The 22,385-nt window shown below is 33.7% G+C and overlaps 1 long non-coding RNA gene across 1 annotated transcript in view; it reads right to left on the bottom strand.

Annotated features, from left to right (window-relative positions):
• Positions 1-14,300: 14,300 nt before the first annotated feature.
• Positions 14,301-22,385, bottom strand: part of LOC136794331 (uncharacterized) — a 138,138-nt gene continuing 130,053 nt past the window's right edge. The window contains exon 3 of the long non-coding RNA XR_010840938.1: positions 14,301-14,485. This is a non-coding gene — a long non-coding RNA (uncharacterized lncRNA). The remainder of the gene's footprint in view (positions 14,486-22,385) is intronic.

Here is a 22,385-nt window from a genome sequence, read left to right as displayed (position 1 = left end):
TTAAATGCTCCAACTAAAAGACAAAGGCTTGCTGAATGGATACAAACACAAGACCCATCTATATGCTGTCTACAAGAGACCCACTTCAGACCTAGGGACACATACGGACTGAAAATGAGGGAATGGAAAAAGATATTCCATGCAAATGGAAATCAAAAGAAAGCTGGAGTATCAATACTCATATCAGATAAAATAGACTTTAAAATAAAGAATGTTACAAGAGACAAGGAAGGACATTACATAATGATCAAGGGATCAATCCAAGAAGAAGATATAACAATTATAAATATATATGCACCCAACATAGGAGCACCTCAATACATAAGGCAACTGTTAACAGCTATAAAAGATGAAATGGACAGTAACACAATCATACTGGGGGACTTTAACACCTCACTTACACCAATGGACTGATCTTCCAAACAGAAAATTAATATGGAAACAGATGCTTTAAATGACACAATAGACCAGATAGATTTAATTGATATTTATAGGACATTCCATCCAAAAACAGCAGATTACACTTTCTTTTCAAGTGCGCATGGAACATTCTCCATAATAGATCACATCTTGGATCACAAATCAAGCCTCAGTAAATTTAAGAAAATTGAAATCATATCAAGCATCTTTTGTGACCACAATGCTACGAGACTAGATATCAATTACAGGGAAAAAAATGTAAAAAACACAAACATATGGAGGCTAAACAATACGTTATTAAATAACAAAGAGATCAGTGAAGAAATCAAAGAGGAAATCAAAAAATATCTAGAGACAAATGACAATGAAGACATGATGATCCAAAACCTATGGGATGCAGCAAAAGCAGTTCTAAGAGGGAAGTTTATAGCAATACAAGACTACCTCAAGAAACAAGAAAAATCTCAAATAAACAATCTAACCTTACACCTAAAGGCACTAGAGAAAGGAGAACAAACAAAACCCATAGTAGAAGAAATCATAAAGATCAAAGCAGAAATAAATGAAATAGAAAAAAAAAGAAAACAATAGCAAAGATCAATAAAACTAAAAGCTAGTTCTTTGAGAAGACAAACAAAATTGATAAACCGTTAGCCAGACTCATCAAGAAAAAGAGGCAGAGGACTCAAATCAATAAAGTTAGAAATGAAAAAGGAGAACTTACAATGGACACCACAGAAATACACAGTATGTTAAGAGACTACTACAAGCAACTCTATGCCAATAAAATGGACAACCTGGAAGAAATAGACAAATTCTTAGAAAGGTATAAGCTTCTGAGACTGAACCAGGAAGAAATAGAATATATGAAGAGACCAATCACAAGTAATGAAATTGAAACTGTGATTAAAAATTTTCCAACAAACAAATGTCTAGACCAGATGGCTTCACAGGTGAATTCTACCAAACATTTAGAGAAGAGCTAACACCCATCCTTCTCAAACTCTTCCAAAAAATTGCAGAGGAAGGAATACTCCCAAACTCATTCTAGGAGGCCACCATCATCCTGATACCAAAACCAGACAAAGATACTACCAAAAAAAAAAAAAAATTACAGACCAATATCTCTGATGAATATAGATGCAAAAATCCTCAACAAAACACCAGCAAACAGAATCGAACAACACATTAAAAGGATTATACCCCATGATCAAGTAGGATTTATCCCAGGGATGCAAGGATTCTGCAGTATATGCAAATCAATCAATGTGATACACCGTATTAACAAATTGAAGAATAAAAACCATAAAAAAAGAAACCAACAAGGGATTAATCTCCAAATTATACAGACAGCTCATGCAGCTCAATATCAAAAAACAAAACAAAAACAAAAAACAAATAACCCAATCAAAAAAAGGGCAGAAGATCTAAATAGACATTTCTCCAAAGACGACATACAGATGGCCAAAAAGCACATGAAAAGATGCGCAACATCACTAATTATTAGAGAAATGCAAATCAAAACTACAGTGAGGTATCACCTCACACTAGTCAGAATGGCCATCATCAAAAAGCTAACAACAAAAAAAAAAAAAAAAAAGAAAAAAAAAAAGCTAACAACAATAGATGCTGGTGAGGGTGTGGAGAAAAGGGAACCTTCCTACACTATTGGTGGGAATGTGAATTGGTACAGCCACTATGGCAAACAGTATGGAGGTTCCTTAAAAAACTAAAAATAGAACTATCATTTGACCCATCAATCCCACTCCTGGGCATATACCTGGAGAAAACCATGATTTGAAAAGATAGATGCATCCCAATGTTCATTGCAGCACTATTTACAATAGCCAGGACATGAAAGCAACCTAAATGTCCATCAACTGAGGAATGGATAAAGAAGATGTGGTACATATATACAATGGAATATTACTTAGCCATAAAAAGAACAAAATAATGTGATTTGCAGCAATATAGATGGACCTAGAGATTGTCATACTGAGTGAAGTAAGTCAGACACAGAAAAACAAATATCATATGATATTGCTTATATGTGGAATCTAATAAAAGGCATACAGATTAACTTATTTACAAAACACAAGTAGAGTCACGGGAAGAGGGATAAATTGGGAGAATGAGATTGACATATATACACTACTATATAAAAAATAGATAACTAATAAGAATCTGCTGTATAGCACAGGGAACTCTACTCAATATTCTGCAATGGCTTATGTGGGAAAAGAATCTAAAACAAAAAAAGAATGGATATATGTATATATATAACTGATTCACTTTATTGTACACCTGAACCTAACACAACATTGTAAATCAAATATACTCCAATAAAATTTTTTTTTTAAAAAGGGGATGAGCACAGAATAAAATGTTGGAGATCACCATTTTCTGTTTCTCACGTAGGTAATAACATTTCTTGACTTTAGATATACTCTACAATTTCATCAGGAGCTTTAGTTTCTCTAAAAGAACTTTGTATATGAATCATTTTACAAATAGAATGAGTCTTTCAAACATACACATAATGTATACTGAATATTCACAGCATATTTTTCTCCTCAGATCAATTATTAAAACTTTGGATAAGTTCAATTTCTGGACTTACTCTCTGTAGGTCAAAGTGGACTAGTTATTTTTCATTTGATGCCTTATCTAAGTACAATTGAGACAAAAATTGAGAAGGAAAGGAGAAAACAAAAGCTTTACAGTATCAAACAACAGTATTTTGGAAAATATATATTTTCACCAAAAACATTTATTTGAATCCATTTTGTATAAAGTCCTAAAGTAAAAATGTTGAGAAAAACTTATTCATGCTCTAAGCAATGTAGTTGAAGTAAAATACAGATATTAATGATAAGGGCAAATATTTGTCCCGAAGCCTACCCAGAAGCATCTAAACAATGGAATTATTCTATAAGATTTTTCAAAAATAACCATGTATTTTTAAAGGTGGACGGCTGTAAAAATTGAGGAATAGTTTGAAACAATGTGTAAAAATCCACTGGGTTGTAATTGAGTAGTGTGTGGTATCTTGACAGCCTGAATCCAGTGGTGAACATAGAGCATTTTTACTGTAATGGAGGATAGTATTGATGTTATGGTATTCTCACTCATAATATATGGATTTTGGTTGTTCTTGATTTACTTATACATTTTGTAAGGTAATGACATTTTTAAGGAGTTGAATTTCTCTTGTGAAAATTCATCTTATGTTTATATTCCATATCTTAATACATAAAGTGGAAAGAAAAAAAAAGAGAGAGTATAGAGAAAGCCTGTTAAATCTGGTTGGCTGTTTCTGTCATTTAATCTTTTGGAGTTAAGTTGTTTAAATTTCAAAAGAAACTTAATCCAAATCAGTTTGTGTCATAGGTATACAAATTGAAAATCAGCTACTATATAAAATCCAATGTATTTTATATTAAGAAACATATTATGTAATATATAACACATATGTATCCCAAATATACATGGTTCATAAAATATTCTCATCTGCATATGTATTTATAAAAAAAAGGAGTATGAATGAATAGGATGCAACTGACCTGCTATTGATGGAACATTCACATCATTACTTTCTTCCCACTTTCAGTATTGGCCATGCACTAATTTTGCAAGTCTTTTCACTGCAGATACATTAGAAATTCATCATATGAGAGGATACAGAGAATAAAAAACAGGTAATATTATTTGTCTTAGAAGTATCAGAAGACACAGAAAAGATGAATAGATTAGGTTGTGAAACAGAAGAGTGAAAACAGATATGCTGGCAAAGTGCAGAATCTGGATCTGCTATAATACCACTATTTACTCTAATGAATTATCAACCCCTAAAGCTGGAAAGGACATGCAAGATAATTTTGTCCATCTTTTCCTCTAACATGAGAAAATCGAGATGGGGATAAGTTAGGTAATTCATTTCAAGTTCATAGTAACTCTTGATACAATCAAGTCTATATCTCTTATTACACAAATTCTAAGGTTCTGTTTGAATTACAAGAGAGGCCTTAACAATATGTAGCATGGCAATGAAGTATCTTGTGCATATTAGACACATATGCATAAAATGCATGCACTAAATATTAGTTTTATGAAAACTCTTCATAAAATGAAAGAAAAAATAGCATTCATTACTGAAAATGGTAGCATTTTATGGATATATATAAGTTCAGATTATTTACCAATGCAAGAAGGGGGAGGGGGAGGGGCAAGACAGGTGAAAGTGATTAATAGGGACAAATTACTAGGTATAAATTAAAAAGTTACAAGGATGTAAATGTACAGCTCAGGGAATATAGCCAACATTTTTTAATAGAATTATATGAAGTAAATACTATAAAAATATTGGATCACTACATTGTACACCTGAAACTAATATAATATTGTAAGTACACTATATTTCAATTAATAAAGAAAAAACACCAGATCAAAATTTCTCTTTTCATTCTCCTCTTTCCGAGTGTTCATAGTCTCATAACTTCATCTTTTCTTTAAACTAAAGAACTTCTAAAAAAATTCTTGTCTCTCTCTTTTTTTGCCATTTACTCAATTGGAAAAACAAGAGGTAATTCAGATTCTTGGGCTTCCCTGGTGGCGCAGTGGTTGAGAGTCCGCCTACCGATGCAGGGGACACGGGTTTGTGCCCCGGTCTGGGAAGATCCCACATGCCGCGGAGCGGCTGGGCCCGTGAGCCATGGCCACTGAGCCTGCGCGTCCAGAGCCTGTGCTCTGCAAACGACGGGAGAGGCCACAGCAGTGAGAGGCCTGAGTACCGGAAAAAAAAAAAAAAAAAAAGAGGTAATTTAGATTCTTAAGGTGAACATTGTTTCATTTTCATTTGTTCAAAAACATTTATACTGACACCTTTCAGAGTCCTATTCGTCTTATTTAAGACTCCCCTGTGCTCGTTTCTTCATCTTTTATAAGAAAATGTCCTGAGATTTGCTCTGTGCTATGAAACAAAGCCTAGGCAGCTGTGTCGATGCCCCAGCAATGCCAAACAGCCGATGCTGTTGTTCTTCTCATTGCCGGGCCCTTGTTTGTTTGTTGTTTGTACCGAAATGGCCAGAAGGGACCTACCAGGAGTCCACCTACCATGCCTGAGCCCTCAACTTCATTCTCCACGTGAGTATAAGAAAGCCAAGTTACGCACACCACACAGTCAGCAGCCCACACAAGTCACATCAGTTCCTACTGTGCAACTCTGAACAATTTTAAATATTCCTGTCGGGTCGCATTTTACACACTACCACAATACAGGGAATACATTTAGACATTTCCAAGGTGAGGGAAATGGATGTAATGGATGAGGAATCAGAAACAGAATCACCAGCTGCCTGGAAGAACTACCCTTACAGAGAGCAGAAATCTTAAAAAAAAAAAAAAAAAAAATCAATTAATAACTCAGTCAGTCTTCCATGCAGATCTTTGTAAAGAAAATGAGGCTATTTTGTCAAAATAATAATCATGTTTTCTACGGGCTGTCCTGCTAAAAATATAGCTCCTCCAGAGAAGCAGCTACATGCTCTCTTTAAATAGCTCCCTTTGGCTTGCATCGCTGCTTGTCCTTATCTTAACTGAATAAGAACTGTCTAATATCGCTCTAAATGAAAGTAATTTTAGGACTCAGTCACATCGCACATTTGACATCCCTTCCAGATGTGATTATGTAGAACTATCTCTCCCATTTACAACAGGCAAAGGGGGTTTGGAGATGTTATGTAGAAAATCACTTTTTCTGGCCCTTCTGGGTTTGAAATAGGAGGGTGGTCCATACGATACTGAATATAGGTGAGTCACATGCTGAGCTTTGAAAAGAGAAGCATTCTCCTGGGCTATGAATAGGAGCCCTGCATTGCCCTTTGAGGCTAACCGAAACCCTGTGATGAAAACCACTGTATAAATGCAATAAGCCTTTGTTCACAGCACCGGCAGGTGTTGTGAAAGCCTCCTGTCCTAGCTCTGACAATGTTCCAGAAACCTGACCTACCACAGCCCTGTTATTCCCACAATAGAAAAGCCCTGAGCAAAACAGTTAATTGTGCCAGATTGTGCAATTCCATCATGATGCTTAATAGCCAAGGACAACAGATTCTTATGGTTTGATTTTATACTGATAAATGGATGTGTTTGGGTATGTGTGTGTGCATGTGTATGCATGCGTATGTGTAGGTATATATATCTCCACATATACGTAAACACACATGTAATCCCCATAATAATGCTGGGCTTGGAATCCCATGTCTAAATGCAGTGACTCTTAACATGTTTTCACACGATTGCAGTACAATTTGATGGGAAGGGCTTCCCTGGTGGCGCAGTGGTTGAGAGTCCGCCTGCCGATGCAGGGGACACGGGTTTGTGCCCCGGTCCGGGAAGATCCCATGTGCCGCAGAGCGGCTGGGCCCGTGAGCCATGGCCGCTGAGCTTGCGCGTCCGGAGCCTGTGCTCCGCAACGGGAGAGGCCACAGCAGTGAGAGGCCCGCGTACCACAAAAAAAACAAACAAACAAACAAACAAAAAAAAACAATTTGATGGGAATTTTCTGAGTTAGCCCCGGACTGTGAAGTACCTAACTCATCCAAGATCCAAGACTACTTGATTTTAATCTTTGTCAATATTCAGAGCTATTTTTGTACAATTGAGTTAACTATATAAACAATTGTATATTCCGCTTTTTTGCTCTCATTATTGCCATCTTGAAACACAATATCAAGCTGCTCATCAAGATGGCAGAAAATACTACTGCAAAAACGTAGGTCATATTAGATAGGCACAGTCTAGGTAAAATGGAGAATGAAGACAATTAGAATTTAGGGCAAGTAAAGACTTTCAAAACCAATACGCAAATAAAAAATATAAAACTAGCAATTTAACTGATTACTTTATCTTCTAGAAAATTGCTTTAGCTGTCCCCCAGCCTAGGATTTTTTTTTTTTTTTTCAGCATCACAGTTTTAAATATCTGTAGCAAAGAAAGTTTTGCAAAGTTTGGATCTCACTGACGAACTAGCTTATGGATTTAGAACCAGAAAGATCTGGGTTCAAATCATTATTTCACCATTTGGTACATATGTGACATCAGATAAGTTACTTATCTGTTTTGTTTTGAGAATAAAGTGAGAAAATATATATTTGTGCTTATCACCGTGCCCAGAGCATAGTAAATGACAAATTGTGACTATGAAATATTTTCAGGGAATTCTGCTCTGCTGTGGGTGTAGGGTATAAAGAAATCCTAAGATCTATCAATGCATTTTTACCGTTTTCATTCATATGAAATGCTTTTACACAAATGATTTTTCATCCTAAGATGAATATTTTGTTTTTTGTCAGTAAGCAGAGTAACTTGAACTTGTTAATTTACTTTAAAAGAGACACATATAGCAATGACGAACAAGATAGAAGCCTCTCTCTTGCACAAAACTCTAAGTTGGTGTCCAGAGAGTGAAAGTGTCTCTGCTCTATGAGGTTGTGCAGGAGTACAGACTCCTTTGATCCTATTGTACCTAGAGTATCACCCTCATCCATACAATGGAAGGAATTAGCATCTTCCTGTCTGTGTACTTGCCTTTAGAGAGGTGAGAAGAGGAAGTAGAGGCCAAGCTGCTTTTCTTAAAGTATATTACCTGGAAATTTTTCACTTTGCTCTGCTTACATCGTATCAGCCAGATTACATAAGCACACCTAGCCACAAAAGCAACTGGGAAATGATGTCTATAGCCCACTACAGTATGTCCAGGCAAAACTTAGAAAGTCAATTACTAAAACACTTTGGAAGACAATTATGAATTTATTTCAGAAGGTGCATGCATCAGTTATCCACTGCTGTGTAAAAACGATCCCACCACTTAGCAGCCTAAAACCATATTTGTTTAGCTTGTGATCCTAAGAATTGAAAATTAAGACTGGGCTCTGAGGTGGGATAGGGAGGATGGGAGGGAGGGTGATGCAAGAGGGAAGAGATATGGGAACATATGTATATGTATGACTGTTTCACTTTGTTGTAAAGCAGAAACTAACACACCATTGTAAAACAGTTATACTCCAATAAAGATGTTAAAGAAAAAAAAAAAAAAAGACTGGGCTTTGCTGGGTGGTTTTAACCGGTCTTAGTGGGGCTCACTCATGTGGCATAGGTCAGCTGCAAGGTTCAAGGGGTACCCTCCTCTTGTCTTTCAGCAGGGTAGACTTAGCCTATTTGCCTGGTGACTGTGCAAGTCCTTTTAAGATCCAGCCTCATAATTTGCTGGGTCACTTCTGCTACATTCTATTGGCCAAAGAAAGTCGCCAGGCCAGCACTGATTTAAAAGGTAGGGAAACACATTCCATCTCTTGATGGGGAGGAGCTGAAAGTCACAATATAGGGAGGGGAAGAAATTGTTGCCATTTTTGAAATCTATCACAGAGGGTAATAAAATTGGAGTTACTATTCATAAATTTACTATAGTATAAATATGAGAGCAACTTTATTGTGAAATACGTGATATTAATTTGAGACAGATCAAGCTATTGAAGGGAGTAGATACAAATGTTAGGTCCCTGAGTCACACATAGTTATGAACACATGCACAAGTGTGCATGATGTTTAAATCAGATTTAGACCTACTACAGTGTACCTTCAAGCCATGTGTTTAGGGGGTAGTTGATCTCTGTTTTGATGGCTGTTAACTCTCTAGTAATTTGGGAGAGGGGAGAGAAAAAAATTATATCATCTCAGGACAAAATAAATCAGGTAAATATTACAAAGCAGTGGTGGAAAATTGGTTTGGGTATCAGAAGAGCTGAGTTCTAGTTCAAGCTGGGACTCACAAGTGATTTTCATAAGTTTGTTCATGAATTTGAGTTCACGTTTCTTTGTGTAATTTTTAAAGGTTGGACCAAATTAAATCCAATATTCCTTCCTGTTTTGACTAGTTATCTATGAGTCACTAAGAATGATGAAAAGAGACTTGTTCTTTTAAGTGACTACAAGACTATGAATACAGGAACAAAAGGGGAAATACAAACGATTAGGTTACTTAGTGCCAAATGTCAAGATATTTGGAAACATCTAGATACTTATCTAAATTATGTAGGAGCCAAAACTGATAAATTTATCTGTTTGCAAGCCGACTACAGAAACATTTTCTTCATCAGAAGAGACCAATATTATTATTATTTTTTTAAATTATTGATTTAAGTATGGCAAATAATCCCATAATAATTATAATTAAAATGTGAACACATATCTAGAAAAGCATGATATAAATCTTAAGTGAATTTGTAATAAAAACAAATAATGGAGTTCTACATATGATCTTCTTATGTATTCATATTTGCAGGATATATAAACGTAGATAACATCTATTTTTTCCCCTCTACCGTGTGGCCCTAGGAATCAAACACTAATTTATGCTTCTTCAAACAGACACTAGAATGAAAAGTAATTTCTTAAGAAATTAAGAAGTGTTGTATAACACACACAATGTGTTATATAATCCACAAAGATGACAGTAACTCAACAGTGATGCTGTCATTGGAATATGGTTTCCAAACTCATATTCATATCCACATAACTAACTACAGTTTGGGCAATGGTTCAAAATTTTCAAGAACTCTGTAGATTGACCAGCCCCGTGGTTATCAAAATGTGGTCATAGGACCAGGACCTGCAGCATAAGCATTGCCTAATAACTCGTCTGAATGATAATCCTACAGCCACACCGCAGACACATGGAATCAGAAACACTGAGAGGATTCTGGTATTTTAACAAGCCCTACTGCTGATGTTAACGTACACTAAGATTTCAGAACCACTGTTCCAGCCAACATTACTTAGTAAATAATCTAGGGAGGAAATTTAGAGATGTCTGGATAGAAAAAACTCATTATCCTTATATCTAATTACTACCCTTTTCTGCTTTAAATAGATCACCAAAAGTTACCTCCATTTTCTACATGAATGATGTGTCTGTACATATTAAGTTTCTCTGGAAGAATTCGGGTGACTTTGCTTCATAAGGAGAACGCGGGCATATGCTTTGTATGTAAAAGGAACCCGACAAATATTTGTTGACTTTATTTATTATAATTTCACACCAGACACAAAGGGAATTCTTAAAAAATGCATTAAGAGGATAACTTAAGTATTCCAACGAAAAAGGCTCCACACAAAGAGCTACATTGTTTTCAAAGTGAGGAGAATCACATGGTGTTATTGAGCAAGCTCTTTTTAAAAAGAAAGACGTCACAACTCACAGGGTATCATAGGTGATTTTTCCAAAGTTAGACCAATATTTAGTGACAAAATCATGATAGCAATTTAGGTTTCTAACTGAAAGTCCAGTATTCTCTTGTTTAAAATCCACACCTCCAGATGAATTTGATATCTAGGGAAGTATTTTATTGTTTAACACCATCTATGACAAAATAATAACATGAAAACTCAGGAGAGAAATAAACCTTTATGTGCACAGAACAATGGCAGAGGAAGCAATTAGTTCATGCAATGTGGAAGAAATAAAAATTTAGATTCTCCACAAAAGACCTGCTCTATTCTTTTTTTTACAAGAGATACCAACTTTTTCATTCTAAATCTTAAATAAGACATGACACACATGCAAAGGTTTTAACTGTAAGTTTTTTTTTTATTTCTTAAAAATCCTTTAAGCATAAAGAAATCAAATTCCTTACCTAGGAAAACTCTTTTTATAATGTCAAAAAAAGATAAATCCACAAAAGAGGAAAAAAAAAAACGGTTGAAGGAGATTGTCATAGCAACCAGATAAGAACAAATTTGGCATAGAAAGCAACCTGATTATTTCTCCTTTTTAATCAAAATTACATATCGTCAAGTTTGGAAGCAAAACAATTGGGAAAACAGTAAAAGAATTTCAACGTATATCGCATGCACATTAACGTTTAGTAACTCTCTCAACACCTAAAGTAGGTGCAAGTATTAGTCAATCTGGGAATCACTTATTTTTCATAGGATTTCTTGCCTCATTTCTTCCCTCTACTCCATACATTTAACATATGTTTATATTCCTATGAAAACTCCAAATTCATACTGCCTCAGTATTTTTAATCTTATTTTTTTACAATATGCATTGTCCCTAGTTAGTGCCTTATGGACTATTAACACTGACATAGCTTTCAGAAATGCTCATATTTACTTGGTTTCTTGATAACAGTATGATGTTTATAAGTCTTCTACTCTTAGTGAATTCTTTGTAACAAGGCATGGGACAGAAACCTGTATCTTGTGCGCCAAGGTCAGGGCACCATTTTCCTTTTCCATAGTTCTGCGTGTCTGGAGGAGTGAGCTGATGAAACGTAAATGCAGACTAGGATGACCCCAATAAAAGCGGCTCAGCGAACTTCCATGAGGCCAGGACATGTTAACAATATTTCTTGGGTTGGTAGCTCATTGCTGCCCTCTTCAACTCTGGTAAATTGTGAAAGATGTAGGTTATCCTAAAGGCCCTAGGTAGATGCTTCCAATTTTTCCAAAATAGAATGCTCCTGCTGCAAAGAAGAGAACACTGATTCCTCTAACAAAAAATTAAATGGCGCATCAATGCCCAGAAATACTTGCGACCTCTCAGAAATGAATTGCCATGAAGACAAACCTTTGACCTCTGTCTTTATTCCCATGCCCACAGCTGGTCATTCCAGCAAAGTGAGGAGAAAAGTCCCAGTCTACCTCATGCCTAATTGAAAGCTGCTGCAACCAACGGGACATGGTTACTTGAAGGCATGAACAGGGAATGTTGGAGCCAGAACAAATAAGAATATTCATTATCCTCTTCCTTAGTGCACATCCACCTGTGACTTTGAATGAGCATGGAAAAGTTATCCTCTGAAAAACAAACCTGTGGCTGCAACAGTGCCCATCAATCAGATAGCTAAATTAGTGCATCCTACTTTTGGGTGTTCTAACTGCAAGTTTGAGGGCCTATGGTTCCTTACTGGAAAGAGTAAATAGAAAACTAAGCCAAAATGAATTGAATGTTGACTGCATTAAAGAAATAAGAATACCATGTACATACGCTAACATAGAGCATCTTAGGTCAAATTTTATAGAAGTAGAGTCCGAGATGGAGATTCTTACCTAATTAATTTATTGAAGAAGACTTCAATATTCCTCCTTCCTTTTTTTTTTTTAATTCTTTTGTTGTTTTTTAAAATTTCTTCCCAAGAATTCAATCACATTTTCAACAAAAATTATATTATTTTTCAGAAGCATTTTGTGTCCCTTGGTGGATTTATTCTACTAATTAATGGTAAAAAAAAATTACTGAAAACAAATATTGTGATAATTTCCCAACTGAAATTTGTACACTTGAAAGCTGATATTGTGATAATTTCCCAACTGAAATTTCTACACTTGAAAGCTGATTTCTTCAAAAATAATTTTGCTCTTTTTAAAAAGAAGAAAAATGCAATAATCAGCTTCACAGACCCAGACATGGACATGATAGGATTTCTTTTTCATAGGAAATTACTGTTATGACTGATTCTTGTTAACCCCGGGGGGTGGGGGGGAATCCAATGGCAAGGCTTAATCAGAGACTGAAACATACTGTTCTATTGTCTGAAATGATTATTTTTGTGTAGTAGTGGAAAGACAAATTAAATGTGTTAGAATCAAGTGAAATATCATTTTCCCTCTTGCTTCACCAGGGTACCTCACTTCCTCACTTTAAGTGAATTATCACTAGGTACCTTTGCCCCTTAACTCTCACATCCTGATAATTAAACATGTATTTCATATTTTGTTTTCATTCAGACTCACAGTGGAAGAGTGTCTGCTGGTGAGAATTAATGTGGTCTGTCCTAGAATCCCTGCCTAGTTGTATTTGCTGTCTCTACCATCCCATAGTGTCAAGGACCATGACATACACAATTTCCTGTCATGAACTCCTTTCGTAGGTGGCTTTTTCTGAAGAGCTATTTCCACCACTGCCCTCTCCCTCTTGGAAGGCTCTTGCAAGCCCTTGAAGCAGGGTAGGGACACAATGAGAATATTTGCATCTAGTAGCTCTTTTGCTGGTTGTATTTATTTGTGCTCTTATGGGTACATGCATTATAATTTGACATCTGTATGCCCTGTAAAGTAATTACCACCACCAGTCTAGTTATCATCCATCATCATACATTTGATCCCTTTCACCTATTTGCCCACTCCCTTTTGGTAACCATGAATCTAATCTCTGTATCTATGAGCTTGTTTTTGTTTGTTTATTTGTTTTATATTTTTAGATTTCATATATGAGTGAAATGATACACATTTGTTTTCCTCTGACATTTCACTTAGCATAAGAAATTCAAGATCCTTCCATGTTGTCACAAGTGGCAGGATTTCATTCATTTTTATCGCTGAGTAGTAGTCCATTGTGTATATACACCACATCTTATTTACCCATTCATCCATGGATGAACACCTAGGTTGCTTGCATATCTTGGCTATAGTAAATAATACTTCTATGAATAAAGAGGTGCATATATCTTATTGAATTAGTGATTTTGTGTTCAGGATAAATACCCAGAAGTGGAATAGTTGGGTCATATGGTAGTTCTATTCTTCATTTTTTTGAGGAATCTCCACACTGTTTTCCATAGTGGCTGCACAAATTTACAATCCCACCAACAGTGTACAAGTTTTTCCTTTTCTCCACATCCTCCCCAACTTTTTTCATTTCTTGTCTTTTTGATAATATCCATTCTAACAGATGTGAGGTGGTATCTCATTGTGGTTTTGATTTACATTTCCCTAGTTCTTAGAGATATTGAACATTTTTTAATGTGCCTGTTGGTCATCTGTTAGAAAAATGTCAATTCAGATCTACCCAAACAAGTTGTTTATTTTTTTATTGTTGATTTGTATACATTCTTTACACATTTTGAGGATTAATGCCTTATTGGATACATCATTTGCAAATATCTTCTCCAATTCAGTAGGTTGCTTTTTTCTTTTGATGATGGCTTCCATTGCTGTTCAGAAGATTTTTGTCTAATGTAGTCCCATTTGTTTATTTTTGGTTTTTATACCTTTGGAATCAGATCTGTAAAAACATTGATAAGACCAATGTTAACGAGGTTACTATATAGGTTTCCTTTTAGTAATTTTATGGTTTTAGGTCTTTTATTCAAATATTTAATCCATTTGAGTTAATTTTTGTGTAAGGCATAAGATAGTCATCTAGTTTCATTTTTTGCATGTGGCTGTCCAGTTTTTTATTGAGGGGATTATCCTTTCTCCATTGTATGTTCTTTTCTACTTTATTGTAAATTAATTATCTAGGTATGTGTGGGGCATTATCTGGGCTCTCAATTCTGTTCCATTGTCTGTGTCTGTTTATGTGTCAGTACCATACTGTTTTGATTACTATAGCTTTGTAGTACAGTTTGAAATCAGGAAGCATGATACCTCCAGCTTTGTTCTTCTTTCTCAAAATTGTTTTGATTATTTGGGATCTTTGGTGATTCCACACAAATTTTAGAATTATTCATTCTAATACTGTGAAATATGATATTAGAATTTTGATAGGGATTGTAATGAATCTGTAGATTTCTTTGGGTGATATGGACATTTTAACAATATTAATTCTTTTAACACATGAACATGGAATATCTTTCCATTTACTTGTGTCTTCATCAATTTCTTTCATCAGTGTTTTATTGATTTTAGTGTACAGTCTTTCACCACTTTGGGTAGATTTACTCCTGCATATTTAATTCTTTTTGATGCAATTGTAAAGGGGATTGTTTACTTAATTTCTATTTCCAGTACTTTGTTATTAGTGTATAAAAATGCCACAGATTTCTGTATACTGATTTTGTTTCCTGAAACTTTACTGAATTCATTTACTAGTTCTAATAGATTTTTGGTGGAGTCTTTAGCGTTTTCTATATATAGTATCATGTTATCTGCAAATAGTGACAGTTTTACTTATTCCTTTCAAATTTGGATGACTTTTATTTCTTTTTCTTGCCTAATTACTGTGGCTAGGACTTCCAATGCTATGTCTAATAAAAATGATGACAGTGGGCATCCTTGTCTTATTCCTGATCTTAGAAGAAATGCTTTCAGTTTTTCACTATTGAGTATAAAGCTAGCTGTGGGCTTGTCATACATAGCCTTTAATATGTTGAGGTATTTTCCCTTTATACCCACTTTGTTAAGAGTTTTTATCATAAATGGATGTTAAATTTTTTCAGATGCTATGCTTTTTTCTGCACTTATTGAGATGATTATATGATTTTTATCCTTCATTTTATTAATGTAGTGCATCACATTGATTTGCAGATGTTGAACCATCGTTGCATTTCAGAAATAAATCCCACTTGATCATGCTGTATGATCTTTTTAATGTATCTTTGGCTTTGGTTTGCTAATATTTTGTTGAGCATTTTTGCATCTATGTTCATCAAAGATATTGGCCTGTATTTTTTCTTTTTTTGTGGAGTCCTTGTCTGGTTTCAGTGTCAGGGTAATGCTGGCTTCATAGAATGTGTTTGGAAGGTTTCCTTCTTCTTCAATATTTTGGAAGTGTTTAAGAAAATAGTTATTAAATATTCTTTAAATGTTTTGTAGTACTTGCCAGTGAAGCTGTCTGGTCCTGGGCTTTTAAAATAAATATTTAGTAAAATTAATTTAAAATTATGTTTTAAATGTCTAAAATTATTAATTTATCTAAAAATCTCTAGGTAATCATTTAGAAAAGAGTAAAAGACTATATAACTATCATGTACCCTAAGAGAGGACTTAGGTTGATTAGGTTGAAGTCTCTAGAAACAGAATATGAGATGAGTATTTTTTGTAACTGATTTATGAAAGAATTAATTCAAGGAAACCTGTGAAGAAATAAGGGAAGCAGGAGAAAGTAAAGCAAATATTAATTTAGGGAGAATTCTAGCCTCAACTTGATTCTACTTGGTATTCCTAAGCAGGTTTTTGTACCCTGCCATTTCAGTCATTGGTTGCCACTGCCTTGAGAGCATTAGGTCCCAGGCACTTCCAGCCATGAAATTCCCATTTGCAGAAATAAATTATTCTTAGAAGTGTGCAGCTCTAAGCCATTAGAAACCTACACTCCATGCAGGTGGGGGTTTGATACACTAGAATAAGATAACTGGGTAGAGCACCACAGCATCTAATACAGGAGGAAAAAATGAAATAATAGAACACTTAATTAATCAATAAAAATACAGAAAATATAAGGTAAAAAGATTACAGAGAATGTGGGACAAATAAAAAACAAAAAATAACATTTAAACCTAAATATTCAGTAATTACGTTAAGTATAAAAATATTATTTTTCCAGTTAAAACACAAAGAAGAACAGACTGAGTTAAAAATATGAGTTGCTTGCAGAAGACACACTGTAAATAAAATGGTGAAGAAAAATTAAAAGTAAAAAGATAAATAGGTATTAAAATATTAAGCAAAGAAGATGGTATAGCTGTGCTAATATCAGAAAAAGCAGACTTTAGGGGAATAAGAATAAACAAGAGATAAAAATGGTTATATTGCAATAATAAATGAGTTAAAAAACCAAAAAGATATAAAAAATGAATAGCATAACCTTGAAATATATAAACTAAAAGTCAGCAGAATGAAAAAGAATAGACAGATCCATAATGCTCCTATAATCATAGTGGGAAATTTTAACATGCATCATTCAATATTCGTTAGAACACACACAAAAATATCAATAAAGACAAAGATCTGACAATTAAAATATAGAATAACACACCCAATTCATAAAAGAATTCAACTTCTTTTCATATTCACATACAATGTTTATCAAAATGGACCACATATTGGGTCAATAAATCAAAGATAACTAGAAAATCCCCAAATTTGCATCATGAAATAATATACTTCTAAATAATCTTGACTCAAAGAAGAAACCAAAATACAAGATAGAAAGCATTTTAAACTGGATAATAATAAAAATTAGACATACCCAAAACTTATGGAATATAGCTAAAATTATGATTAAAAAGAAAATTTGTAGCCTTAAATGCTTAGAGGAAGAGAAAGAATGAAAAGTCAAATGTTTTAAGTTCTTATCCCAAGAAGTTAGGAAAAGAATAGTAAATTAAACCCAAAGGAAGGAAAAAAGGAAATAATAAAAAACGTAACAGCAGAAATTAAATATAAAAGTGTACAACAGAAAATATACTAAATACAATGCTTAGTTATTTGAAAAACATAAATTATATTTATTAGCAAGATTGATCAAGGGAATAAACAGAGAGAGAGAGAGCAGGAGAGAATAAACTATCAACATCAGAAATAAAAAGAGCAACATAACTAAAGAAATTACACATTTTAAAATAAGAAGGATATTTGAAACATCTTTACATTAATTAGTTTTGCAAATTTAGATAAAGTCAACAAATTTTTTAAAAATTCCATTACACTAAATGTGAAAAGAAATTTAAAAATTTGCATACTACAAAATCTATTTTAAAATAAGTTAAAAAATCTTCCCACAAAGAGATCTTCAAATCTAGATTTACTTGTAAATTCTACCAAATATTTAATGAAGAAATAACACAAATGTTATGTAACTCTTCTGTACTCTTTTATAAAGCCAGGACAACCTTATCCCAAAACCTGAGAATAAGTTCAGAAAAAGTAAAGTTAAAGGGCAATTTTTATCATAAATACAGATGCAAAAATTCTAGTCAAAAATTGACATATCATATGAATAGTGTTGAAACCAAACTGAATTTATTCAAAGTATGTAAGGTTAGTTTTACCCATTTAATTCACTACATTAAAAGAATAAAGGAGAAAAAAAAATCTTATCTCAAAACATGCCAAGAAAGTAGTAAATAAAACTCAACATCCATTCATGATTTAAAAACAACAACAACTCTTCGAAATTTTTATGAATCTGTTAAGAGTTACCACAAAGACCACAGCAAACATGCTCTTAATGATAAAATATTTCAAACTCACTCTTGGATATTGAGAACATGATAAGAATGTATTTACATTGTACAGCAAATGTACATAGATTGTATAATAACTCAAAACAAACAAACAAATGAAACACATCAGAACTGCAAAGACAAAAAGCTGTTCGTATTTGCAAGTAATATGACTAAGGACATAGACTGGCCAAAAGAAGTCAAACAATAAGAATTAATAAGTAAATTTATCAATATTCCTAGATTCAAAATGATTGAACTCAGCTATATTTCTCTAAAGCAGCAACAAACAATTAGCAAAGCAAATTATTAAATTTATATAATTTTAATGGCACCAGTATTCACCAAATGTTCAGAAATAAATCTAACAAAGATGTGCAAGACTTCTCCCAAGAAAACATCAAATATTGCTGACAGAAATTAAAGAGGACTCAAATTGTATTAAAGATGAACTAATAAAACAGTAAGTTATATGACGTTTATTGTTTGGAAAAATGAGTATTGAAAAGATGTCAATTTCCCTCAAATTGACCTAAATATTCAGTGCAAAATTCCAGAAAGGTTTTTAAAATAATAAAATTAGAAGACTAACAACTAGGTTATAAGCTATTTATATCTTGACTATATCTTGATTTACCTCAATTAGATATCATCATAGTGCTCTTACTACCTTTATGTATCCTATTGTTATTGTTTCTTTGTTTTTAAAAAATATGTATTTATTTATGTTTGGCTGTGTTGGGTCTTCACTGCTGCACATGGGCTTTCTCTAGTTGTGGCAAGCGGGGACTACTACTCGTTGCAGTGCGCGGGCTTTCTCATTGCGGTGGCTGCTCTTGTTGCAGAGCACGGGCTCTAGGCGCACGGGCTTCAGTAGCTGTGGCATGCGGGCTCAGTATTTACATACATCATAGTAATTATCAAAAACTTCAAGATATTTAAATATCCATAATTTTTAAAAGCATAATTAAAATTACATTTAATGTATCAAATTCTCTTAAATAGTTTAGCTATCTTAAAGAATAGATAAAAATGTGTAAAATATCACACAGATTACAGACTCATTACAAAACACTTTCACATAAACACTGCATATAAACATGCAGAATAGGGCTTCCCTGGTGGCACAGTGGTTGAGAGGCCGCCTGCCAATTCAGGGGACACGGGTTCGTGCCCCGGTCCGGGAAGATCCTACATGCTGTGGAATGGCTGGGCCCTTGAGCCACGGCCGCTGAGCCTGGGTGTCTGGAGCCTGTGCTCCGCAACGAGAGAGGCCACAACAGTGAGAGGCCCGCGTACCACAAAAAAAAAAAAAAAAAAAAGCAAAAAAAAAAAAAAACCATGCAGAATATAAATGTGGTTCTTTATCATTATAGTCATACTTTTACCTTCTTGAGGTTGTTCTAGGATTACTATTGACACTGTTCCAGGACTACAGCAATATTATATTTATACCTTCCTAGGATTGCTACTAGAATCTTGAGAAGCAAAGAAATAAAATATCAGAACATCCAATATTCTGATTTTTATTACCAGTCAAATGATTTATTTCCAAGTTTTTATCCTGAAAAATATCAAACCTAAAAGATAAATGAAATATTAGGGGTAATGAACCCTTCATCTAGATTTGCCAATTTTTAACTTTTTGCTGCTTTTCTTTTTCTGTCTCTCTTTGTATGTGTGTACACAAGTCGTGCTGAAAAGAAAATTGCAGACATCATTAAACTTCACTCTTAAATACATCAGTGTGCATGTCCTAAGATAAATTTCCTCACATAACCATAAAGTCATTATCATACCTAAGAAAATAAAAATAGATGCAACAAAATTACCTAATATGGGTCCATATTTAAATTTTACAACTGACTCCCAAATGCCCTATATATCTGTATTGCTTGTTTTTGTTTCTTATTTTTCTTTAATCTAGTATCTAATAAGGCTCACACAATGCATTTAGTTTCTCTTTTTTAGTCGATTTTAATCTAGAAAATTTTCCTTTCATTTTTTGCCTACTTTTTATGACATTAATTTTGTAGAGTCTAAACCAGTAGTTTTATAGAATGTCACATATTCTCGATATTTTCTGGTTATCTCTTGTGTTTTTTTCCCAGCAATTTTACACAGTAATTTTGTGAATCTCTTATTATATATGTATAATTCAAATAATGTCAGATTATTCCACAATTGAAGATGTTAAATTTGACATTTTTTCTAAGTGTTGACCCCAGATCTCATCATTTTAAAGGAATATTCTTTTCTTTTGTAATAACTAAGTAGTCTCTGGAGATTGTGACTAAGTGAATAATCTCTCTTTCAGCAAACTTTCACCCAATAGTTTTATTACCCATTGATTGTCATTGTCTGAATCCTATGATTCATGGATGGTCCTGAAGTAATTTAAAGAATAACCCATACAAATACATATATATAGCCAGACATTTAGACATTTTAAAAAGGTTTATCTAATGGAAGAAGCAGAAATAATACATAATCCCAAGGAGTTATTTTAATGCTTATGTTGTTATTGTTGCTAAGAACTAAATTTATACTGCTCTTAATAAAAGCCAGTCTCTAAGTCACTCAAGCTTAATAAATAAACATGTAAATGATCAAAATGCACAATATCTGAGGATCACTCTTTACATTCAAGTTAAAGCCTATTATGAGATAATTATTACAAACATATAGTACCTTTGTATTCCTCTATGTAATTTGATTGAACTTAATGCTAACTGAACTAATATGTAATGAGTTTTCTGATATTTTAATACAGTGACTATAGGTTGAATAAACCAATTCCCTTTTGGTTTTTCAAAATTAGCAGATTGTTATGTGCATAAGTATTTCTTTATGACCTACCATTAATTTATGAAGTACATTTTATACTCTTCACCCTGACTGACCTCATTTATAATTGAAACACACAGGAATATTTACCTGTGTACTTCAAATAAGAGATAGGTGGGGCATGGGAATGACATCTGTTTATCACAAGTGAATACAAAATTACTTTGGGAATTTAAAAATACACCTTATGGAACAAGTCATTCAATAATAGAAACATCATGAAATGCCTGCCTCAAGAAACCTGAGTTTCAGAAATAATCTGTTCAGTGAAAATATCTCTATTCTGATCTGTATAACACTGTCAATCCACATTTAGTTTCAGAATTGGGAACAATAACAAATAAATGTAACAGAAAGAAATTACCTTCACTTTCTCTCTTCTCTCCCTGTCTTTCCCTTCTCCACAGATAAACAGTTGAGCAGCAGATAATGAAAAAGAAAATATGGATATTTTAATAAATGATAACTAGCATTTATCAAGTGGGTGTGATGCATCAATCACAATGGTATTTTTTATTAAATGCAGAATCTAACTTAGTTTTCACAACTACTCTTTATGGTAGATGCTATTTTTCTGCCTATCTTACATAAAAAAGAAACTGAGGATTAGAAAATGTAGTGGTTATTGCAACCTACTTATCCCTTCTTAAAAGAGTAACAATTTTGATCGTTATCTAATCTTCATCCATGAGTCCATCCCATACTCATTTTTGAATAGGAATGATACCAGTAATTCTATATGAACAAATTCCTTAATTCTTAAGTCATAAAGGGAAATTGTCTAACAAACTTCTGGGAAACATTTACTTGCTAATAGAGAACACAGGAAAGAACTATTTAGCTTCTACCTCTGAGTATGATTGTGTCTTTGTAACAACAGGATTATCTGTAGCCATCAACTGCAGTGATGATGAAACTAACTATGATCCTGATAGATTACAGAGATGATGAAAAAAAAAACACACTGCATCCTTGATAATATGTGTTAGACACTGAATAAACTAGTCTTAACAGCTACACTATTGTCTAATGAAGTTTGAGTACTTGTCTAAGTTGAGTACTTGTCTAAGTCATTTTGAGTACTTGTAACCAAAAATGTTCTAACTGAAACAGAGGTTTTTGTATTACTCAGGGTTCTCCAAAAAACAGACCTAATAGGATTAGATAAAT

Source organism: Kogia breviceps, chromosome 5 (genome assembly GCF_026419965.1).
Source record: "Kogia breviceps isolate mKogBre1 chromosome 5, mKogBre1 haplotype 1, whole genome shotgun sequence".
In the NCBI taxonomy this organism is placed as follows: Eukaryota; Metazoa; Chordata; class Mammalia; order Artiodactyla; family Physeteridae; genus Kogia; species Kogia breviceps.
Note: the sequence above shows the minus strand (reverse complement) of the source record. Positions and strands in the feature narration are given on the sequence as shown.